The following is a 23137-nucleotide window of genomic DNA, read 5'->3' on the forward strand; positions in this document are numbered from 1 at the left end:
AATTCACTTTACAAATTATCTAATCTCATTGATCTTGGGTCTAAACTATTATTGAGCAAGACTAGCATTACAAGACTCATAATGTCTTCCTCAACACAAAATTGTTGAGTTTAAAAACAAGAAATATAATTACTTATGAAAGTCATAGCTTACTATGATAAGGGAACAATAGTAAGCACTACATTCCCCAATATAGACTTGAGTCCTGCCAGTGTCAAATTTGGTTCAAGACCATTCAAACATGGAAAAGCTATATCCATATTTACAATAAAAATACAATGCTAGAGAAAGAAAGATTGTGCCTTTGGTTCATCATATTACACCAATGGAAGAAAAAAAAACTTAATCCATCCATTATTAGTTATGCATGTATCAATTGTAAAAGGTCATAATGGGGATAGAACTATAGATGTTCAAAAATAGTTTGGCTCTACTATTTAATCACTTTTTCTTACTAACTCATCCCATTTTATCATTTCACTAATTTCAATCTTTTGGCCAACTTGATTATCATTCAAGTGTATTGTGACAATATTCTTCATCACTCATATTCTCGTCCAAATCAATTGTAGATCATTTGAGAATCAGTTCTTATTTTCTCCAAACCTTATGAAATAAACTCCTAATCATTTCAACACCATAAAAATCTCATTAAATCAACCCAAAACCACTTCAACATCATCAAAATCATGTCTCATCAACCCAGAATCATCCCAAATTAGCCATAATCAACCCAAAACATGTTAAATGTCTCAAATCTAACATCATCTATCCAACCCTAGGCATTTTTACATCACTTGGTGCCTTGACAATATATCAATCTAATCAAACCCATCAAATCTAACCTTGGTACCTTGGTACTATCTTTTCCCTCAATGCTAGGTCAAATAGGTCAAATAATAATTTTTATCATCGGATCATTAACATTGTTGAGTCCATCAGTGTCAAATCATGGCATTATCAAACAAATTTAATATCATTGGCAATGTCCATCGATGTTATTATGATCAACCATATCAATAAAATTTTAATAGATAATTTTATGCCTCTTGTATTGAACTCGATGATGAGCCCACATTTATTATGAGGCCATTCTCTCATTCTCTTAGTGGGCCCACATTTGAATGGTACTCCAAACTACCTAGTAATATCAAATATTGGTCAAAATTATTAGACAAATTCATACCCCACTTTGCCTTCAACATAAAAATGAGGTGACACTATCTGATCTATGCTCAACAAGAAAGAAGGGAGGACCATTCATAACATTCCTATTATGTTGGAGAAACCTTGTCAGTCAATGCTCACTATATGTTCTTGAAGAACAATAAGTTAATCTATGCATTGAAAACCTAGTCCCTAATTTAATGTACAAACTCAAAATCAAAAGCATGAGCATCATTGCTAAGTTAATGAAAAAGGGAGCTAGCATTGAAGATTCCCTTATCCACAAGGGCATCCTTAAAAAAGAAGTGTAAAATACAAATACAAACTCATCTAATGACAAGGTGAAGTTTTTATCCAATAAAAAGAATGTAACTAATGATGGTATTGTGGACACATGAATAACCAATGCAACACATCCTCAAATGACTCTTAAAGGTGAAAACCCTACAAACTCACAAAATCCTAACCAAATTCTACCTCAAAAATATAAAACTAAGTCCTTGACACAAAATAGACCACAAAGGCACCCTGGCAATAAAGGTAGAAAATTTGCACCCCTAGGGATACCACTTGAGACTACAGTTCAACAATTATTGAGCAATAATATCTTGTGGTTGCCTCTGGTCAAAGATGAACCATCAACTAAACCCCCTTGGTGGGATGACAATAAAATATGTGATTACCATAGCACCAAAGGACACAAGATTACTTCATGTTTCTAAATTAAACGTGAAATCTAAAACCTTATTAAAAATGGTGTGATTACTCTCGATCTATCACTACAAGCATTCAATTATGATCATACTATTTCCAAATATCCTTTGGGTAATCATGACAAATCAAAAGCCTCTAGTTCAAAATCAAGCTCACAGGCTAATGTAAATTACATGTGAAATAGATATGACCATGCCATCAATTATTTCAATGATTTAAACTTCACACGTGAACTATGAAAAGAAATAGAGTTTTTGGTAAATGCATGTAAGTAATCCAAGAGATTATTGGATGTGAATTTTGTGATTTGGTTACAAGATCAAAAGGAGCAAAGGTCTGGTTGACAAGATAGAAGAAGAGAAGGGAAGTGCATTTCATTTATATTATTCTACAAGGAATAATACAAAGATCATTTGGATGGTAGATTCATTGGTCTTTCCCTTGAAGCTATTTGGGCAGTGGGTCTAGTTGTCTTCCACAACTCCTAATAGGCATTCAAAGTCTCCAAACAAGAATTCTTATATACTGAATGAATTCAAAGAATCCTAATAGGGTCGATCCTCCAACAAGGAATATTTATATTAGTATATCATCTTATGGGTACCATCCCCATCAAGGTTTTCCCTCTAATCAAGGGTTTCTCTAGTTAACATATTTGGCGTTATTGTGTATCAGTATCTTGTTGTGGTTTCTAATTATATTGCTCATATGGTTAAATTTTAATAAGGTTGATAGTTGTGATAGTAGTTGGATAATTGATTCAAACTCCCCCCTCTTAGTTATATTGGTGGAAAATATATTCTAACAATTCCTATTAGAGCATCAAGTCCTTGAAGGATAAGCTTAACAACTTTGGGAGATTGATAGAGGAAATTTTGATACCCAAAAGATTGAAATTCTTGGTGATTTATGAAATATGTATAAAGAATTGAGCATTGAGTTTCTAGATTGAGAATCCTTTTGTTGCATATAAAAGAATAGAAGCATATGTAAAGATAGAATCAAGTCCAAAGAAGAACTGGAGATCAAGGAAGGTATTGATCTTCTCATGAAAAGAGATCCAAAAGGTATGGAAATTTTTTTTTGGTGGACATTTAAAGATTTTGGCCATTTTCTGTCTAGATGTCCTAAGAGAGTAAGAAAGTCTAGAAAGAATTCACTTTCTGTGAAGATGAAGACTTTAAAGAAAGCATGGAAAGATTCTTCAATGATTGTTATGATAAAGATATGAGCCTAAATTGGTTAAGAAAGAGTAAGTAGTAGAAGTTATAGATTTGGTAACTATTATTGATCCAAAGGCTAACCATGAAAATATGGAAGTTATCATTGAGACTAACAATGATCTTTAGAATAATGTGTTAACTATTGAGCAAAGAGTAGAGGAGAGATCTGAACTAAGAGATGAGATAAGAGTTGAGATGTCAAATCCTACCCCTAAAAATAATATGACAAAGAATTTCCCTTGAGAGAAAATAATTGGAAGCAAAGATAAAGGTGTGATGATAATAAACAAAGTTAATGAAGAAATATGTTTGATTTCTCAAGTTGAACCTAAGAGTGAAGATGAAGCATGTAAACATGATCATTGGATTTTAGCAATGAAGGAAGAATTAGATTAGATTGTGAAGAATGAAACATGGGAGTTAGTTCCTAGACCCAAAGATAACAATGTGATAGGAACCAAATGGGTATTTAGAAACAAGATGAATGAGCAAGGAAAAGTTGTGAGGAACAAGGCTAGACTTGTTGCAAGGGATATTCATAGTAAGAAGGCATAGAATATGAGGAGACATATGCAACTATAGCCAAAATAGAAGTAGGAAGAATGTTCTTAGCTTAAGTAGTGACTAGGAGAAGTTCAAGGTTTATCAGATGGATGTTAAATCAACCTTCCTGAATGGAGAACTTGAAGAAGAGGTATATATTGAGAAACTTGAAGGTTTTCCTCTAATAGAAGACAAAGACATGGTATGTAGACTAAAGAAAGCTCTATATGGTCTAAAGTAAGAACCTTGAACTTGGTATGCAAGGTTGGACAACCATTTGGCAAATCTTGGATTTTCTAAAGGTATGAGCAATAGTAACTTGTATTTAAACAAATTGAGAATGGCTTGCTAATTATAGTAATATTTTTTGATGGCATCATATTTAGAGGTAATAATGAAGAAAGTGATTTTTTTTTGAAGAAATGAAGAATGAGTTTGAAATGAGTATGATAGGAGAAATGAAGTTTTTCCTAGGATTACAAATTGTGTAGAATAGTGATGACATTTTCATTTCACAAGCTAAGTACCTAAAAGATTTTTTGAAAATGTTTGGATTAGAAAGTTGTAAGCCTATTGGTACATGTATGATAATTGGTCACAAGTTATCTAGAAAATATGAGACACCTGTAGTAGAGAAGAAGAAGTACAAATCCACAATTCAAGGTTTACAATATCTAACTCACACCAAACCAAATATAGAAAATGTAGTTGGGATTGTAGCTATATTTCAAGTTGATCCCAAGGAGTATCATTTTTTAGTAGTAAAGATAATATTTAGATATTTGAAAGGAACATCTAACTATGGAATTTGGTATGATAAATCAAGTGATTTCACTCTATGCATACACTAATGTAGATTAGGTAGGCAGTATGGATGATAAAAAGAGCATTGGTGGTGGAGCATACTTTCTTGGAGAAATATTAGTTTCTTGGCTATGCAAGAATCAAGATTTTATTTCATAGAGTATAGCTAAGGTAGATTACGTTGCAACAACAAATAACTATAATCAAATTATGTGGATGAAGAATATGTTGAAGGATGTCAAAATTAAGTTTGAAGAACATGTTATCATTTATTGTGATAACACAAGTATAGTCCGTATGTCTAAGAATAATGTATTGCATTCTAAGACTAAGCATATATGTATTTAGTATCATGTGTTGAGAGAGAGAGAGAGAGAAGAAGAAAAGGATATTAGATTGGAGTATGCGAGTACTAAAGATCAGAGTGTAGATATCTTTATGAAGCCTTTTCCTAAAGATACATTTGAGTACTTGAAAGATATGCTTGAGGTTATGCCCCTAACTACTTTTGAGTAGATGATGTAGTAAGTGCATCAATCCAATGGTATAGAGCACTATTGTTAGAATGGACTAAATTTTGATGTTTCCCATATTGGGGAGTATCTATGATGAGTTGATTCATTGAGGACTCTTTTTATTTGGTCTTGAACAATACCTTTGGACACTTAAGCTAGTTGAATACTTGGAACAATATCTTCAGAATTAGTATTTAACAACTGATATTTTGGAATATTGAGGTCTTTGACATTGATTTCAATAGGGGAGATAATATGCATGAAAAAACATCTCCTAAGTAATAAGGAGGAATAACTCCCAAGTATGAATGAGAGAGAGAGATGTCTCTTTAGGGAGATTTAGAAAAAATCAAGGAAGTAGGAATATGTACCTAATGTATTATGAGTTGTTTAGTGTGAAGTAAACAATTGTTGACAATCCTAAAGAAGAAGGAGGAGGAGGAGAAGAAGGTTCATTTAAGTAAGGAAAAATTGTTAAGTCATAAAATGTCCTATAGAAATCCCCAAAAATTGTAGTCCTAAAGAAACAAGCAACACAAAATCACCAAATATCCTCAATAGCCCTAAAAATCACAAAACCCATTAATAATTTGCAATAAACCTTGTAAATAGTCACTGTGGATAATCAACCATTTTTCTTAAACACTCACACTTTCATAGACTAAATATAAAAGCACTGCACTTCGATGACAAACACACTATCAGAGCAATGTGAACTAGCAATCAATCCAACTTGTCCCTATCAACTAAACCAACAATCAAACCTATTACATTACAAATCTGACACAAAAACAAAAACACCAAAAATAAAGTAATAATAGATGATAGTAGTTGTTGGCTCATGTTGTTTAGTGAGTGGTTTATTGTTTCTTTGTTTCTCTTTGATCATGTTCCTATGCCACTTGATGATATAAACTAATCTATGAGATTGATCTTTTTTTTCTATCTATTAAATGTACCTTTGAGAGTCTAGGCCATGTATATATTCCTCAGAAAGGACAAGTTCATTTTTTCTCTACATCATGATTGTTTATGCAAAAGGTTTATATTTGTGCTTAGGTCCTCTATGCCATGATTAGTTGCATCCAATTCGCCATATAAAAATAAAGCTCCTTTGACATATAGTGCACTTTATGAAAAAAAATATCCTTGCCTTATACTAACTCGTCCTCATCTCATCTCCTATATCTTCTAATAGCCATCTCATTCACTACCATAGTCATGTACTTAGATACACTAAAATCATTTCCATCCTCCATTCCTACATAATCATACACTATGTGTCGACCTTTTGAGGCTTTCTACCAAGTATGGCCTAAGTTTGACCTAGCTTTGACCATTTTTGACAACATTTTTAGCATCAATGCCGATGATACTACTTTTGGGGAGTATCCTTAGCATTGGAGAGTATTAACATTTTGCATTCATGATCATGCTTTTCATTGATGTTAACATAGAATGGTTTCTATAAAGACTGGTTGAGTAACAAACATAAATCATAGTTTTATGGACAATGGTTTGATTGTCTGGTGATGTGTGGTTATTGACATGTTCAGTATAGTGTCTTGATGAAATGGTTCAGTGTGTAGAGTCTAAGTCTAAGAAGTATATTGGGAAAGTAGTTCCTAATTGTTGTTCACTATCTTACATCCAAGATGAAGTGAGAAGATTAGTAGTTAGGTAGTGATAGGGGACAATCTATTGGTGACATCAACAAGTATGCAAGTCCTAGTATCACACATCTAAAGTTTTGTACAAACTGTGAGTCGACACTACTATTGTAATTGTAATTAATTAATTATCTTATTATAATTAATTGGGAAATTCTCAAGGCTGACTCAAGGAATTATTTTGAAGGTAAGGTATAAAGGAAAGATTTTTTCCTTGTTTGTAAAGTATCCTTTCAAGTGTGAAATGCACAAAGAAGAAGAGTGTATGGTAAATGCATGTAAGTGATTCAAGGGATTATTCCATGCAATTTATGTGGTCTGGTTACAAGATCAAAAAGAGTAGAGGTCTAGTTGATAGGATAGAAGGAGAGAAATGAGGAAATTTTCATTTATATATTATTTTGCAAGGAATAATACATAGATAATTTGGATAGTGGGTTCATTGGTCTTCCCCTTGAAGTTGTTTGGACAGTGGGTCCATCTGTCTATTGAAGTTGATGAACAATCAACTCCACAGCTCCCAAGAATCAGCTGCACACAAAAACCTATTACAGAAGAGAGAAGAAAAAATATGTGGAGGTAGAAATTGCTAGATCCATAGATGAGACATTCTTCATGAGAAAAAAAGTAGATTGTTATTATCAAAAGTGAAAAAAAAAATTATAATGAGAGATCGTCCTTATAAAGAAGATCAAAACCTTAAAATGGTCTAACCTAGGTTGCATCATAATAATTAATTAAAAAAATTAATTATTAGATGCTTAAAGTTTAGCTTAAGTAGACTAGAGTTAATTAGAAAATATCTAATTACTATCACACCCCCCCTTAAGATAAAGTTAGGGAGTAGCTAAAAACATAGAAACTACTATTGAAACTAGAATTGGGTCCCAACAACAAAGCCTAATGAGGTACCCAAGCCCAACCAAATGTCTAAAAAGAGGAGAAATAGAAAAAATCACATGAGAAAGACCCTACTCAAAAAAGAGATGGAAAACATGCTGAAAGAAACTAGTGAAGGACTAAAGAAGCTTCCAAACTAGGGAATTTCCTAGAAGATAGGAACAAAGATGATCATGTAGAACACCACTGAAGCATGTAAAAGCTACAAAGATTTGTCAAAAGTAACTACTAACCTGAAGAAACTCCACTTAAATAGAACCTAATTAGGTAGAGAAGACTGTAATCAACATTGAATCAGGAGGCACACAAAGGCAAACAACTAAACACAAAGATATAGATGGCATGAAATATCAAATTTTGAAGAGTTGATCAATCAAACCAAGAAAGGATGAGAAACAATAGGAACCCCCCTCTTAGTGTAGACAAGGGTGAGGTGACAGGCAACTGGAAAAGTGGGCCAAAAGAATTGCATGTCAAGGAACCATGATCAAGATGATCAAAAGAGTGCATATGTGTACACTGAGGTGATCAATTTTAGACACAATATGAGGTTAATGTCATGGAAGGGATACTCACTGGATAAAGGAAAATGGAAAAAAATGGAAAAAAATCAACCCCCCATGCCACTTTATAAGAGTAGTGCATGTACAATAAGGGACAAGACATAATGAATCTCAAGAATACAATAATCTACATGAGTGTCCTTAGATGACATTACTCAAATCAAAAGACAAAACAAGACAAACAACTAAAACAAAAATATAGATGCAATATGACACTTTATCTCAGTGCATTTGCAAGAATGCATACAAATGATGTCTAAATAGACTAGAAGAGACAAAAGACTGATCTGAAAGATAGTACAAGTTATGGCAAATCATCTAAAGTAATGAAATTAATCCCCAGACCCAAAACAACCAAGATATCCACTAGAATACAAAAAAAACAAAAGACTAAATAAAAAGTTCTTGAAGAAGAATCTAGAAAAATAACCAGCATCACTAGAAAGAGCTTGGTAAGAGCTTTCCAAAAATATAAAGAATTACCAAATCAAAGATTGGATGCTCAAGATATGTTCCCCAAAGTGAAAAACTAAACTCTTAACTTTGATAGTAGAAAATGCTACCAAGAAAGTATCAAAAATAAAAACTAACTATACCACTATGATGGGCTCAGAACCATCTTTTCAGCAATATCTTGTCTACAAAAAATAGAGTATTTATGCTTGAGATATGAGCAAAAATGCAAAGGTAGGTCCAAAAAAAGGCCGAGAAGGTGACAAGAAGTGGTGATGCAATGCTAATGTGGCATTGAAATTAGCAAGTGATGAGCACAAATTTGATGGTCAAACAACCATTGAGGCAAAAAAATGCAATAAAATTACCCCTATTGGAAAAAAATATCTTACCACCAGAAACAAGACAACATGACAAAAAAGTCATTGTTGTCGGATCAAATGGCCGATGCTGGATTAAAAATTGGTGGCCACTATAATGCTTGTTCTTAAAATAAAACACTAAAAATTGCATGTAAAAAATTCAATATGGTAATCAAGGTTAGAAAAACACCAAAAATGAGGTTTAAAAGCATGTGGTAAAGTCTTCATAAATTGTGGCCTCCTCAAATTATGCATGAGGATTTAATCAAAGTCAAGAAGAAATGGCACAAGAGTGGTGGAAAATTGTTTAGTGCAGTGCTCAAAGAGCCTGTATGCAGCACTTTCATTGAAAAAAAAATACACCAACTAAAAAAGGCCACTTTGTACAAATTCATTTGAAAATCCTCCTTTAATAACCAATGACAAACAGGCCCAAAAACTGATAGAATATGACCTAAAATAGCTATCATGACACACATAGACAAGGTCCTAGGTGACTTGTCCAATGTTTGGAAGTGGGGGCTCAAGAAATATAGAGCCCGTAGTTTATCAAATTCTATGTCACTTGGAGATATAGTAGAGAAGACTCATTTGGATAGTTCAATGGCACATTTGTTTATGCACTCAGATTTGCTCCACCCACCTATTTGACAATTGAAGACTCCCACCACTCCTGAGTGCTTGTTGAGGTTCTAGATTTTGAGCATGATCTTACCATCATGGAGGGGGTCTAGAAGAGGTAGTGTGCCTAATAAAAAGGAACTCATTACACATCTAAAATCATGGATTACCATGGATAAGTTCATCGCTAAACCTATGAGTTAGGTGGGGAGGCTCCATGTGGTGCTACAAGGATAATTACAAGGCCCGAGCTAGTGCATTAGCTAAAGAATCTACAAAAATAATGGCACCCAATCGCCATAAAATAAGGTGGGATTACATATATCATAGAGCTAGTAGAGAAATGGAGACACATGAGGTAGGTGGAACCAAGAATTAAGATATTGAGTGGAGTCCCCCAAAAATCATGGAACCATCCTTTATACCAATCGAATGGGCACCAAACAACCACATTGATTTTCCAGCCCATTTTCCATTGTTCTCACTCTCATCTTCTTCATCCATGATGCCCTTTTTTCCCTAATCTTTGTGTTAATAAAAATCCTCATTCAAGAAACCCTCATGGATTATGTCCATGAATATGAGGTGGTAGTACTAGTTAGCCACCTCCTTGCCCATGGATAAAATGTAATGCCTACGCCTACTTGACTTTTCTGATTGTATTGTCAAATTCTTTTAGGCTAGTTTTTTTATTGTGTTTTATGATTATCAATACTTGGCTATTGGATTAGATTAAATGAATTTCATATTTAGTTGATATATGTGTTGAGTTACTAAGTTAATTTAGTTATTTCATGTCTTTATATTTACCCATTCCAATAATGATATAGGTATGTTCAGTTAGTGATTTCAGTTATCTCCTGATGGTTAGATACATGAATTATTTATATGTCTTTTCTATGGATACTTATCTCATACTTGCACATGTATGGTGTGTGTGTGTGTGTATTTTCTTTATCTTTGACATTTTTGATGTGGTTGAGAAAGGGAGTTGTAGTCACCTACTAGTCAAGATCTACATTGTTAGTAAATAGTTTTTCTCATATGGGTTCATATGCAAGAACAAAGAAAAAATGTATACGAACAAATTAATTCCTACAAAAAGATTGAGGAATTATCTACTTAAAGTTTCCTCAATGAAAATAGACATAGCTACCTTTATTGCAATGAGAATTTTTTGATCTAAATACTCAACAGAAAGACCTTCTTAGAATACAATCTGCTGAAAGTGTTAAACCAATTTATTTTTTCTCAACAATATAAAAAAAAAATTTTATGCTAAGAAACCACTTGATTTTAATTATCAAAATTATTCGCATAATTGAAAATTAAGTAATCAAGTAGGCAAATTGATAAACTAAATTATCACAACATTTCAAGTTTTAAATCACAATCTCAGAATCCACAACACACAATCAAGAGCTTCACATAAATAGTATTTTTAGAAATACTAATTTAACCAAGCAAATAGTAGTATCTACTTACAAAGAAATTAATCAAAATCAAACTGCAAGTTTTTCTTCGTATTAATAGAGTTCTGATATGCTACTCTTAAAACTTGAAATAAAACCACAAATAGAAATAGTTCTATCTATTGATCTACTAGAGAATTTCTAACCCCTACACCATACTAGTTATTACATATACATAGGCATGGGGGAGGAACCTTGCCAAAATTACCCTACCAAGAGTTAATAGTCTTTTGGTTAGCATAATTGTTAACTGAAAATGCAAGAAAAGAAAATGACAAAAGAAACTACAACTAAGTGACTAAGTGTAACTACTTCTCTTGATTAGGTAGCACTATCTCCACTAGCCATGCCTCTTGCCATCTTCCACATTTCATAGGTAGTAAACAAGGATGAAATAATGAACTAGTGTGGCAAGTCAATATAGGCAAACTATTGCTTCCAGATCTCTTTCATCTTCTTCAGTTCAGCTACCTTCTCTTCATGCATTTACAACTGCTTTTGATTGATGATTAACATAGCTTCAATGTGCACCATGTTAGAAAAATCTTGCTTAGCTGGTGCCTTCTTGTCCTATAGTTCATGAAACTTCTTTTGAACTTATTTGATTATCTCATCTGATTGGGAAAAAAATCATCTTCCTTCCCTATGAATTTTTTGATAAACCACTTAAGGTCACCTTGGATGATTTGGTGTATAACCTTAAGTTCTTGCAATGTCTCTTTAATTTTAGTTACCCCCTATGTTAGCACTTCATTTTTCAATTCAATGCAGTCCTTGATGACATACAAGGCATTTTTGTCTAGATGTGCCATAGGGTATTCGGCCTGGAACTTTTGCAAACCAAATTCTTGCATGTCCTCTAACTACATTACCACCTTTTCCCAGTTGTTCTTCTCCTTTTCATATCCTTCATTGCTTACCTCCACCTTTTAGTAATGTTTGATATTTCTTTCAATGCATGGTCCAAGTGGCCTATGTGTTTTACAGTGTCATCCAGAACATCTTGGACCCATTTTCCTGTTGTTTTTGCCACCGCTTTACACTTGTGTAGGTTCTCTAGTGATTGTTGATTAGTCACAAAGGACACATCAAAAATTGCTGACAATTCACTGATTGGCTTTGCTTCAAGGTGAAGGATAGCATTAATGTAATATGCCATGTTTTTTATTGTTTCCTTCATTTCCTACTTGTCCTATCCATCTTTCTATACACTGTGTGCAATCTTTTTATTGGACGCTTGGAAGAATTCCATGTCCACTTCGTGATTCCCTTTTCCTAGATCAGCCTTTGTTATCTGGTAATCTTGAGGAGCTAAGGAATCTCATGAGCTTCCATCTGGTGGTGTAGCTATCTCTACTAACCAATGTCCTAAATTCTTATCAAAATTAATCCTTGCCTTAGTCCTCACCTTCTTTACTTTAGGTGATTTTCCAAGGCACTTGCTAACTAACTCATCAATGGGAATGGATATTGGGAGGATGCTCCTCTTCTTTTCCATCGATGTCTCTAACCATTTAGGCATAACCTAGTTCTTTTCTATGGTAGGGGAGAATTTGACTAAGGTAGGGGTATTTTCTTGGCCCTCCGTAGTGACTAGCAGGCTTTGAGATTCAATCACATTATCCACCATAGGTGGATCTTCTGTAACCTCTAGATCAATGGTTATGGCACCCTTGTTGTTGATGTCTAATGCTTTTCTCATGCTTGAATGGGTCACCCTCTTGGTCTTTCGAGTTGCCTCTTGAACTTGAAGTTGAAGTGGCTCAAGAACTACTTCAACTTCAACTTCAACCGAACTTGTAACAGGATTAGGAACATCTTGATTAGTTCACTTTTTGGGAGTCTTTTTAACCTTTTTTATTTGAAAACTTCCTAGAAAGATCAAGAGTGGAAATTTTCTTTGATTTTATCCATTTTGCAATCCTAGCTAATACATCTATGGTACAAGAGTAGACATCATCTTCTTCCTTCTTTCCCTAGTTAATTTTGGGGATAGGCATGCACTCAATTTGATTAATGTAGAATGGATTGAGTAGCTCCTTAGAATCTTCATCCTTCAGTCCACATGTATCCAACTCCACACTAAAAATAATGATTTGCATAATGGTTAGGCATGACCACAACCTCTTGCTCACTTCAAATTCATTAAGGCAATTCACCCAATAATCTTCTAATTGTGGGGTGCGAGCCAGGGATGCTGCATTCTTAACATTATTTTGTACAAAGCCAGTGTAATCAAAATCTAACTAAGAAATAAATCATTTAAAGCACAAATGGGCTAATGATCCTTTTTCCAACATAGCTTCTTTTAGACTAGGGCATCTATAATGTCCAATCTTAATAGGGAAGAATACTAAGGAAGACCATTTTGAGACTTGAAAAGACTCTACCATAGAAGTAAATTTCCTACATATCTTAGATAACACTATAGAGTCTAAAGAATAACGTGGTAACTTCGAGGGTTCACTAGAAAAGCCACCCACTCTAACATATGTGAATCTAGGAAATTGAATGAAAAAGTAGCCATAGATATGCAAAACTTGCATAGCTTCCTCTAACATCCTATCATTCTCATGACCTTGGAGTTCAAATAATAATTTCCCTAGAAAGACATCATTTACCCTCCTAAACTCCTTACATAGTGTGGTTTCCTAAAGATCATTATAATACTAGTAAATGGGCATTTCATCAACCCAAGGTGCATGTGGAAGATGCTCCCATTCCTTAGATGCCACTAGGATGTAAATCAAATAAGAAGACAAGAAAAATGAGCCAAAGGTGTTAACTACTATTAAACCTTATGCAAATTCTTGGCTATCAGGTTGGCCCAATCAATGAATTTACTCCTTTCAACAATTTTTTATATGAAAGAGTACATCCATGACTTTCAGTGGAAAGCATGCTCAATCCCCTTAACCCTATTCAATAAGAGGACAATATCTATGATTTCCTTTATAAAATGCTAAATAGTTAATGGATTAGGCAATCTAGAACCCCCTTCTACAAGTTTCAAGAGCCAGGAATGAGCTACCTTACTATCATATCTACTTTTCATTCTAGTATATAGGCACCTAGCTTCTTCAAACATCCACAGCTTTTAGGGTTCTTTATGGGGAATTCTAAAAGTTGAATTGACACTTGTTCTGCTAATTTTAACAATGACCTCTCCTAAGACTTTCTTAATGCACTTGGAAGCAAGGTCGTAATGGTTTGCACATTTGATGACAAGTTTTGGGCATGTAATTGTAGTGGGGAAGCTGGTGGCTTCTAATAACCCACTATCAGCTAACTTCTAGTAAATGAGGCCTAACTGGGGATTTTTGGTTCTTTCAATAATGTTAGATAACTTCTTATTTACTAGAAATGTATCATAGATTTCAAGCAATGAAATAAGCAAAAATGGCTTTTCAAACTTGGGCATTTTTGGACAAAATAGCATCATGATTGCTAAGAAAGGCAGGTTTGAATGATACAGCTTGAATTAACCCAAAACAAAGCAAACACAATTGAAATTGTAAGGGTTATGATAATGCACTTATAGTTCCATAGAGACATAGCTTGTGATTCACTCTCCCTACCCAAAAATGCTAGAATTCCTTCGCAAATGGAAAAATGAGTGGGAAAAGCTAGAATGAATGCATTTAAGGAATGGTTTACATAGGGAATTGTAGGATAGATTTGGTAAGTTAATGTAATAATTATTTATTCATGTGACACGCATTGGAAAAAGCCCCAAGAGTGTTTTTCTTTAAATGCCCATCAAATCCCCATGCTTACTAACATGCCATGTCATAATGAAATGACAAACTTAGAATTTCATAGACTTTTGCCATAACTAAACATGTGTCACCTTAAGTCCTTCATAAAATCTCACATGTCTTGGGAAGCACTAAAGTAGGACCCACATTGTCTTGGCTCAAAGATTTGAAACCTGCATACAAACTAATGTTAGTACGTAAAATCAACACTGAAGCTGAAGTCTAAGTTTTGGTTGATAGGACTTCAACTTCAACTTCGACTTCACTAAGACTGACTCAAGAAAAGAAGGAAAAATTGACCTATGAAAGACTGACGTGGGCTCAAACTTGAAGCTAAAGCAAACCAAAACTTCAAGTTCAACTTCAAAATTAAGGAAGACTTGGGACCGAAACATGCCAGGGTAGGGGAAAATATATATGTAGTAACAATCAACTCTAGCTAGGGAAGGTGACTAGAAGGATCATAGAGGAACTTAGGGTCTTAGGTTTTGTAGACTGACTCAAAAAGAACATGACATAAAGAAAATCGAGCAAGAAAAGAACACAACCAAAATGGGCAGTATTTACAAGGAGATGAGAAACAGACTCAAAGATGATATAGCTTGAGATCTTGCCCATTATAGGATAGGGGAAGTTCATCTCCATTAAGGTATTGTAGCTTTAAGGAATTTGGACCTACCTCCTTAGATATTACAAATGGACCATTCCATAAGCTTTCAAATTTAGAATGAGCTCCTTTAGGTTCTCTCCTCTTATCCCATAATACAAATTGATCTCCCTTCATAAATCTCTTTAGCCTTGCCCTTCTATCAAAAATATTTTTAACCCTTGCTTGATGGGATGTGATATGGTCGACCAACTCTGTCCTTTCTTCTTCAATTTTCTAGAGGTACAGGATTCTCTTTTCAATGGAGGATTGAAACATTTCATTTTCAATGGCTTTCTATAGATTCAATGTAGCCAGCTCCAAAGCCCATGGAAATTGTACCTCAACTCCATACACCAATTCAAAAGGTGTTATACCGATGGCTCATTTAGGAGAATTTATGTCTGCCCAAACTACTTCATACAACCTCTTATGCCAATCTCTTCCTTTTTCATCAACTAGTTTTTTCATAATGTTGACCAGGTTTTTGTTTGTGGATTCAACCTATCCATTGCCTTGAGGAAAATAATCTGAAGAGTGGAACAAGTGGACACCATGGTCATAACAATACAATTGAATTTCTTGGGATGAAAAGTTATGCGCATTATCAGTGACTATTTGTTGGGAATACTGAAGCAGGTCAAAATATTTTCTGTTAAGAATTTGCACACCACTTGTGATGTCATTGATTTAACAAGGATTTTCTCAACCCATTTGGTAAAATAATTAGTGGCAGTGAGGATGTGAGTCTGTCTTACACTCAAATTAAAATTAATAGGCCCTATAAAATCCAATCCCCATTGTTGGAAAGCTTCTTCTATGATCACTGGTTTTAGAGGAAGAGCAGCTAGTTGTGGTTTCCTGGTAAACAATTGGCATTTTTCACAATTTCTAACCCAATGATAAGCAGCTTTAAACATTCCTGGTAAATAATACCCACTTCTTAGGATTTTAAATGCTCTCACTATTGATGAAAAATGACCACCACAAGCTCCATCATGGAAAGTTCTTAGTAATTTTTCCTGTTGGTTAGTATCAGCACATCTTAAAAACATACCATCCAAACCTCTTTTCTATAAGATGTCATCAATAATAACAAACTTGGCCACTCTGAGTTGGAGGGTCCTTCATTCTTTTCCTTTCAGATGATCAGGACATTTTCCATATGTTAAGAAATAGGCAATGTCTAAATACCACTCATCTTTAAGATCTACAAACAAACAACTGGGGTATGGTTCCTCTTTTTCACCTTCTACTATGAGTTTACACAATCCTTGTCCTCAAACCAGTTTAGTTGGTTGGATATCTAGATCAAATTCTTGGACTTTTGCTACCCATGTTGCTTGATTGTTGACTGCTACATCTTGCTGCGTGAGAATGCTCTTAACCATGGTGGATGGCACATACACTACAGAATGTGAGGGCAAAATATAGTATCTAAAGTATTTTACTACTTTTACAATAGTAAAAGCTTTTTTTTCAAACAAATAATAGTTAAGCTCATGCTTTTTTAGAGGGATGCTCATAAAAGTGATAGGCATCTCTTCTCCTTTGTCATTCTTTTGGAGCAATATGTTTGACATGGTATGCTCAGATGCATAACAATACATTATAAAATCCTTTTTAAAATCAAGATGAAAAAGTGTTGGGGCTTTAGAAATAGATTCTTTTTACCTCTTTGAATGCTTTTGATGCTAGTTCATCCCATTCAAAACTTTGTTTCTCACTGAGCAGCTTGGCCACAAGTTTAACAGTTTTTGCAAAATTAGGTACAAATTTCCTTAGGAAATTAATTTGTAAAAAAGAGGGATTTAACACCATTTTGGTTGAAAAGAAGACATAACTTCTAAATGGATTTCAGTCTTTCTAGGTCAATCTTGATTCCCTCTTGTGAGACCATGTGCCCAAGTAACTTTCCTTCCATCACAACAAAAATTGATTTCTTAGGATTCAAAGAAATCCCATGTTCCTTGCATTTTTCAAGCACCTTCCTAAGATCTTTTAGATGTTTCTTTCACCTCCTTGAAAACATCGTCATATCATCAAGGTACACTATGATAGACCTATCCAATAACTTACCAAAAGTTGAATTCGTAGCTCACTAAAATGTGGCATCGACATCTAATAGGCCAAAAGGATTTCTCTTGTAGGAAAAGGTGCCCCATGGTGTGGTAAAGGCCATTTTGTGTTGGTCCTCTTTAGCAACCTCTATTTGATTATAGCTTGAGAAAACATCTAGGAAGGACATCATTTCTTACCCAGTGACTATTTGAAGGCTCTAGTCCATTATTGGTAAGGCAAAATTATCCTTCAAACTTGCTTGGTTAAGGTTTCTAAAATCAACACAAATCCTTATCTCTCCATTTTTCTTTCTGACTGGCACAATTTTTTCCATCCATGTGGAATGATGAATTGGAAAGATAATGTGAGCCTTAAGCATTTTGTCTATCTCTTTAAATATGGCATTGGAAACTCTTGGATTATACGTTCTCAATTTTTTCCAAAAAGGAGTAGTACCCAATTTTAGGGTAATATGGTGCTTGAATTTTCCATTTCTAAAAGTCTTCAAGTCATCATAATACTAGGAAAAGACATCTATATAATTTTTAAGGAGCTTAATGAATCTAGCTTTCTCACCTTCATCACAATAGGTTCCCAGATTGATAATTTTGGGATTATGTTTATCTCCTAAATTCACCTTTTCATAATCAATATTTGGATCTTCTTTATGTGTTGAATCTTGCACTAAGAAGGTATCTTTCTTATCAAAGAGTTTTTCAAGCTCAACCAAGCCCTTAGGAATTGCATTCCCTTTCAGCTACAATACATCACTAGACTTCTCATCAATAAAATTAGGACAAAATTCTCTACATTCAGATTCTGATCCCTCAAAATAATTAGTGGAAAACTTATCAATACTTTGCAAAAAGGCATTAATATGAGCATCATCTTTAAATACTTTCTAGGAACTATTGTTGTCAAGGACACTTGACCTGTGAATGCTTTCCACTGAATATTTTTTATCTATAAAATCTAGATAAGGAATCAATAAAGAAGCTGATATCGCCAAGGAGTCAGCTTTATCATTCTATTCATGACAGATTACTTCAATTTCAAAGGCATCAAAACCTTCAATTTCATCCCATACATGGTTTTTATAATGCTTCAACCTTTGATTTTTAATTGAAAAACATGTCTTTAACTTGCTTCACTATTAACTCAACATCCCCTCTTGCTTTTAATAGCTTGATGTTCCTCCTTTTGGCCTCCTCTATGCCTAGAAGTAGAGCCTCATATTCAGCTATATTATTAGTATTTTCAAAGGAAAGTTTATAAGAAAAAGGGAACTTCTGACCATTAGGTTATATGAGAACTACACTAGCTCTAGATCCATTCGAACAATAGCTCCTATCAAACTCAAGAGTCCATAGCAGATCTTCTTCTAAGGATTTCTCACTTGTTTTCTCATCTTTAGACAAAATCAAATAGTTAGCAAAATCAGTCTCTTGATAAAGGATTTGAGATTTGGGGTCATCAAATGGAAAGACTATATATTTGGATTTTTGTTCAGGTAACAAGGTTACTTTCTTCTTCCCAATAGGTATCACAGCTTGAGACTAGTCCATCTTAACTTCCCCTTCTAGGTCTTGATAGAAAGTTTGACTAAGAAGCATTCCATAGCTTGTAGGGATATCTGCTACCAGGATGGTGAGTTTAATCATTTTTTTAGGATAAGCAGCTAATGACACTTGAACATCTTTGATTTGACCTACCAAAGGAACTTGTTTGGAATACATGGAGTAACATTTGCCAAATGTTTTGGTTAAAGGAAGGTCTAAAGCTTTTGCTACTGCTATTGGTATTATATTATCCAAAGCACCTAAGTCTATGATAAAATTGCTTAGCTTAAAGCCATGGAGAAAGAGGGAGACATCAAATGGATTAGGTTTGTGGTTATAAGAAGGCTCGAGACTCACCTTATCTAGTTGACCTATTTCTTCCCTTTTATTAGGTGTCTGCACTTGAAGTTTCTTACCTTTTGAAGATTCTTTTGTCTACTTGGCAATTGTCTCATTGTCATCTAAAGTTTAAACTTCATTGATTTGTTTAGCTACTTTGTTAGGAGATGACTAATTAACATATTCAACCAATTTATTAAGTTCACCAGGGTTCATTCTCAAATATTCTGCAGGAAAAATTTATATCCTCGATGATTTACAAAACTCAACAATGTCAAATCCAGGATTAGAATTAGCCCTTTTTGAAATTTGAGGAGTAATTGTTAAAATAGGTGGTAACTTACCTTTAGTTTCTCCCTTTTCTTTTTGTTCCTTGGTTTAAGTAGGAGTTGTACTATTTTTAGCATGACCATCAACTGTTGTGATTCTTTTCCCTCGGGTCAATACTGAACATGAAGCCTCTTCTAAAGTTAATAAGATGTCATTACCCCTATCAAAATCAGATTCATACTCAAGGTAATAACTTACAGAGTTGTCAGGTACCTCAAAAGGTTCTTCCTCTATTACAACATTAGTGGAAGCTTCTTTTTCTACTTCAAGCTACTGATATCGAATATTTTTAGGGAAAGAACTTCCCTCATGATCATTTGTAAGGTTAAAAACACACATGTTGTTTTTGCTAGGTGAAGCTTCAATTTGTAATTTTTGCTGACTTGAGGGTAATGTAAGCTGTTTTCCCTAAAAACTACTTTGGCCCAGATCTTTTCTTGAAAAATCTTGGTAATGCATGTTCATTTTAGGGAGTTGTTTCTTAATAGTCATCACATCATTAATGAGCTTTTGGACCAGCAGGTCTAAATTTTCTGAGGAAGATGGTTGAGTTTTAGAACTTTGTATCTCTTTTTTCCATTTCCCTGCAACTAAAAGGTCATCGTCTAGTTCAATGGGCAGTCTTTGGGTAGCTTCAACATTTGCTACTCTATTTCTCCTTAAGTGAAATTTGATGTCTAGAGACATTGAATTAACAAAGAGTCCTTTATGGTTTTCATCATTGGGTCTCTTAGGAGCAGGGATTTTATGAATTATCTTATTGAATTTTGCTAAAAAATCTCTCATGGGTTCATGTACCTCTTTTTTTAACTGAGTTAACTGAAGTAGCAAGGTATGCTCATCATCATTGGATTTAAATCTATCTTTGAAAGTAGTATGCATATGATTCTAGTTAGTAATGGACCCTTGAGGGAGATGATGAAACTAGTCTACTACATCATCAACTAAGGTTTGAACAAAAAGCCTCATAGCCACACCTTCATGTGCAACAACAAGGACTACACATGCAGTATTAAAAGTATTAAGATGCTCATTAGTTGATTTCTTTCCATCGCCATAAAATTTGGGCAACACTTCTCTACCACCTTTACGAAGTGGATGTAGATTACCTTCGAGAGCTAAGGGACCTACTTGTGCACCCCATGGGTTGGCATCCATTCTTGGTGGAATGAAGCTCAAAGGTTGAACATTCAAATGAGAAGGTATCAGCATCCCTAGTAAGATTAGGGCTTGAAGGCTTATAGTTACAGGGGTAGGTCTCTAGGGAGATGTTGGCTTGCTTTTACTTTTAACTAACTTCTTGCATTTATTAGAGAGATCAAGGGTGAAATTTAGGCTCTTTACAAATTCATAAGACTCATCAATAAACCCCTTCCTTTCCTCACTTTGAGTATACTTTCTACTAGCCAATTTATCACAATATAGACTAACATTCAACACTCAAAATGGTCTTGGGATTAGTCTATCAACTATTGCTTCTTCATTAGCAATAGGTAGACCTCTAATGAGTTCTGCCCTTTTTTCTTCTCTTTCAAGCACTTGATTGACCTGTGTAAATTATTCTAGGCTTGTTCTAAGTTTCTAGGCTTGTGCACTTAAATTATAAATTATATCCTCTTGTGTATTATCAAACCCTAGGCCTGGTTGAAGTACTAGGAAAATTTCATGATGAGGCAAAACCATTTTATGTCTCCCCAATAGAGTCACCAAAAACTATTAGTAAACAGTTTTTCTCATATGAGTTCATATGCAAGAATAGAGAGAAAAAGTGTATACGAAAAAATGAATTCCTACAAAAAGATTAGGGAATTCTGTACTTAAAGTTTTCTCAATGAAAATAGGCACAACTACCATTATTGCAATAAGAATTTTCTGATCTAAAAACTCAATAGAAAGACCTTCTCAGAATACAATCTGCTGAAAGTGTTAAACCAACTTATTTCATCTCATCAATATAAAACAAAATTTTATGTTGAGAAACCACTCGATTTTAGTTATCAAAATTATCCACATAATTGAAAATTAAGTAACTGAGTAGGAAAATTGATTAACTAACTTCTCACAACATTCCAAGTTTTAAATCACAATCTCATAATCCAGACCACACAATCAAGAGCTTACCATAAATAGTATTTTCATAAACACTAATTTAACCAAGCAAATAGTAGTATCTACTAAAGAAATTAATCAAAATCAAACTAAAAAGTTTTTCTTTGTATTAACAGAGTTCTGATATGATACTCTTAAAACTTGAAATAAAACCACAAACAGAAATAGTTCTATCTATTGATCTTCTTTAGTTCAACTACCTTCTCTTCGTGCATTTTCAAGTGCTTTGGATTGATGATTAACATAGCTTCAACATACACCATGTTAGAAAAATCTTGCCTAGCTGGTGCTTTCTTGTCCTACAGTTCTTGAAACTTCTTTTGAACTTCTTTAATTATCTCATCTAATTGGGCAACAAAGTCATCTTCCTTCCCTATGAATTTTTTGATAAACCACTTAATGTCACCATGGATAATCTGGTGTATAACCTTAAGTTCTTGCAATGCCTCTTTAATTTTAGTTACCCCCTATGTTAGCACTTCATTCTACCATTCAATGTAGTCCTTAATGACATACAAGGCCTTTTTTCTAGACCAGCCACAGGGTATTCACCTTGGAACTTTTGCAAACCAAATTCTTGCACATCCTCTAACTACATTACCACCTTTGCCTAGTTTTTCTTCTCCTTTTCATATCGTTCATTGCTTATCTCCACCTTTTTAGTAATGTTTGATATTTCTTTCAAAGCATGGTCCAAGTGGCTTATATGTTTTATAGTGTCATCCAGAACATCTTGGACCCATTCACTTGCTATTTTTGAGTCCTTAATGGCATACAAGGCCTTTTTTTCTAGACTAGCCATAGGGTATTCACCTTGGAACTTTTACAAACCAAATTCTCGCATGTCCTCTAACCACATTACCACATTTGCCTAGTTGTTCTTCTCCTTTTCATATCCTTCATTTCTTATCTCCACCTTTTTAGTAATGTTTGATATTTCTTTTGAAGCATGGTCCAAGTGGCCTATGTGTTTTATAGTGTCATCTGAAACATCTTGGACCCATTCCCTTGCTATTTTTTCCACCACTTTACACTTGTGTAGGTTCTCTAGTGATTGTTGATTAGTCACAGAGGACACATCAATGATTGCTGACATTTCATTGATTAGCTTTGCTTCAGAGTGAAGGATAGCATCAATGTAATATGCCATGTTTTTGATTGTTTCCTTCATCTCCTGCTTGTCTTACCCATCTTTCCATACCTTATGTGCAATCTTTATATTGGACACTTTAACAAATTCCATGTTCACTTCACGATTCTCTTTTCCTAGATCAACCTTTGTTATCTAGTAATCTTGAGGAGCTAAGGAATCCTACGAGCTTCCATCT

At 34.2% G+C, this 23137-nt stretch overlaps 1 pseudogene; it reads right to left on the bottom strand.

Moving 5' to 3' along the window:
• Window positions 1–20858, bottom strand: part of LOC149529432 (WD repeat-containing protein LWD1 pseudogene) — a 62645-nt pseudogene extending 41787 nt beyond the window's left edge.
• Between the last annotated feature and the right edge of the window lie 2279 nt (window positions 20859–23137).

The sequence above is a fragment of the Cupressus sempervirens genome, chromosome 11 (genome assembly GCF_028749045.1).
Source record: "Cupressus sempervirens isolate cs-2001-9-10 chromosome 11, ASM2874904v1, whole genome shotgun sequence".
NCBI classification, from domain to species: Eukaryota; Viridiplantae; Streptophyta; class Pinopsida; order Cupressales; family Cupressaceae; genus Cupressus; species Cupressus sempervirens.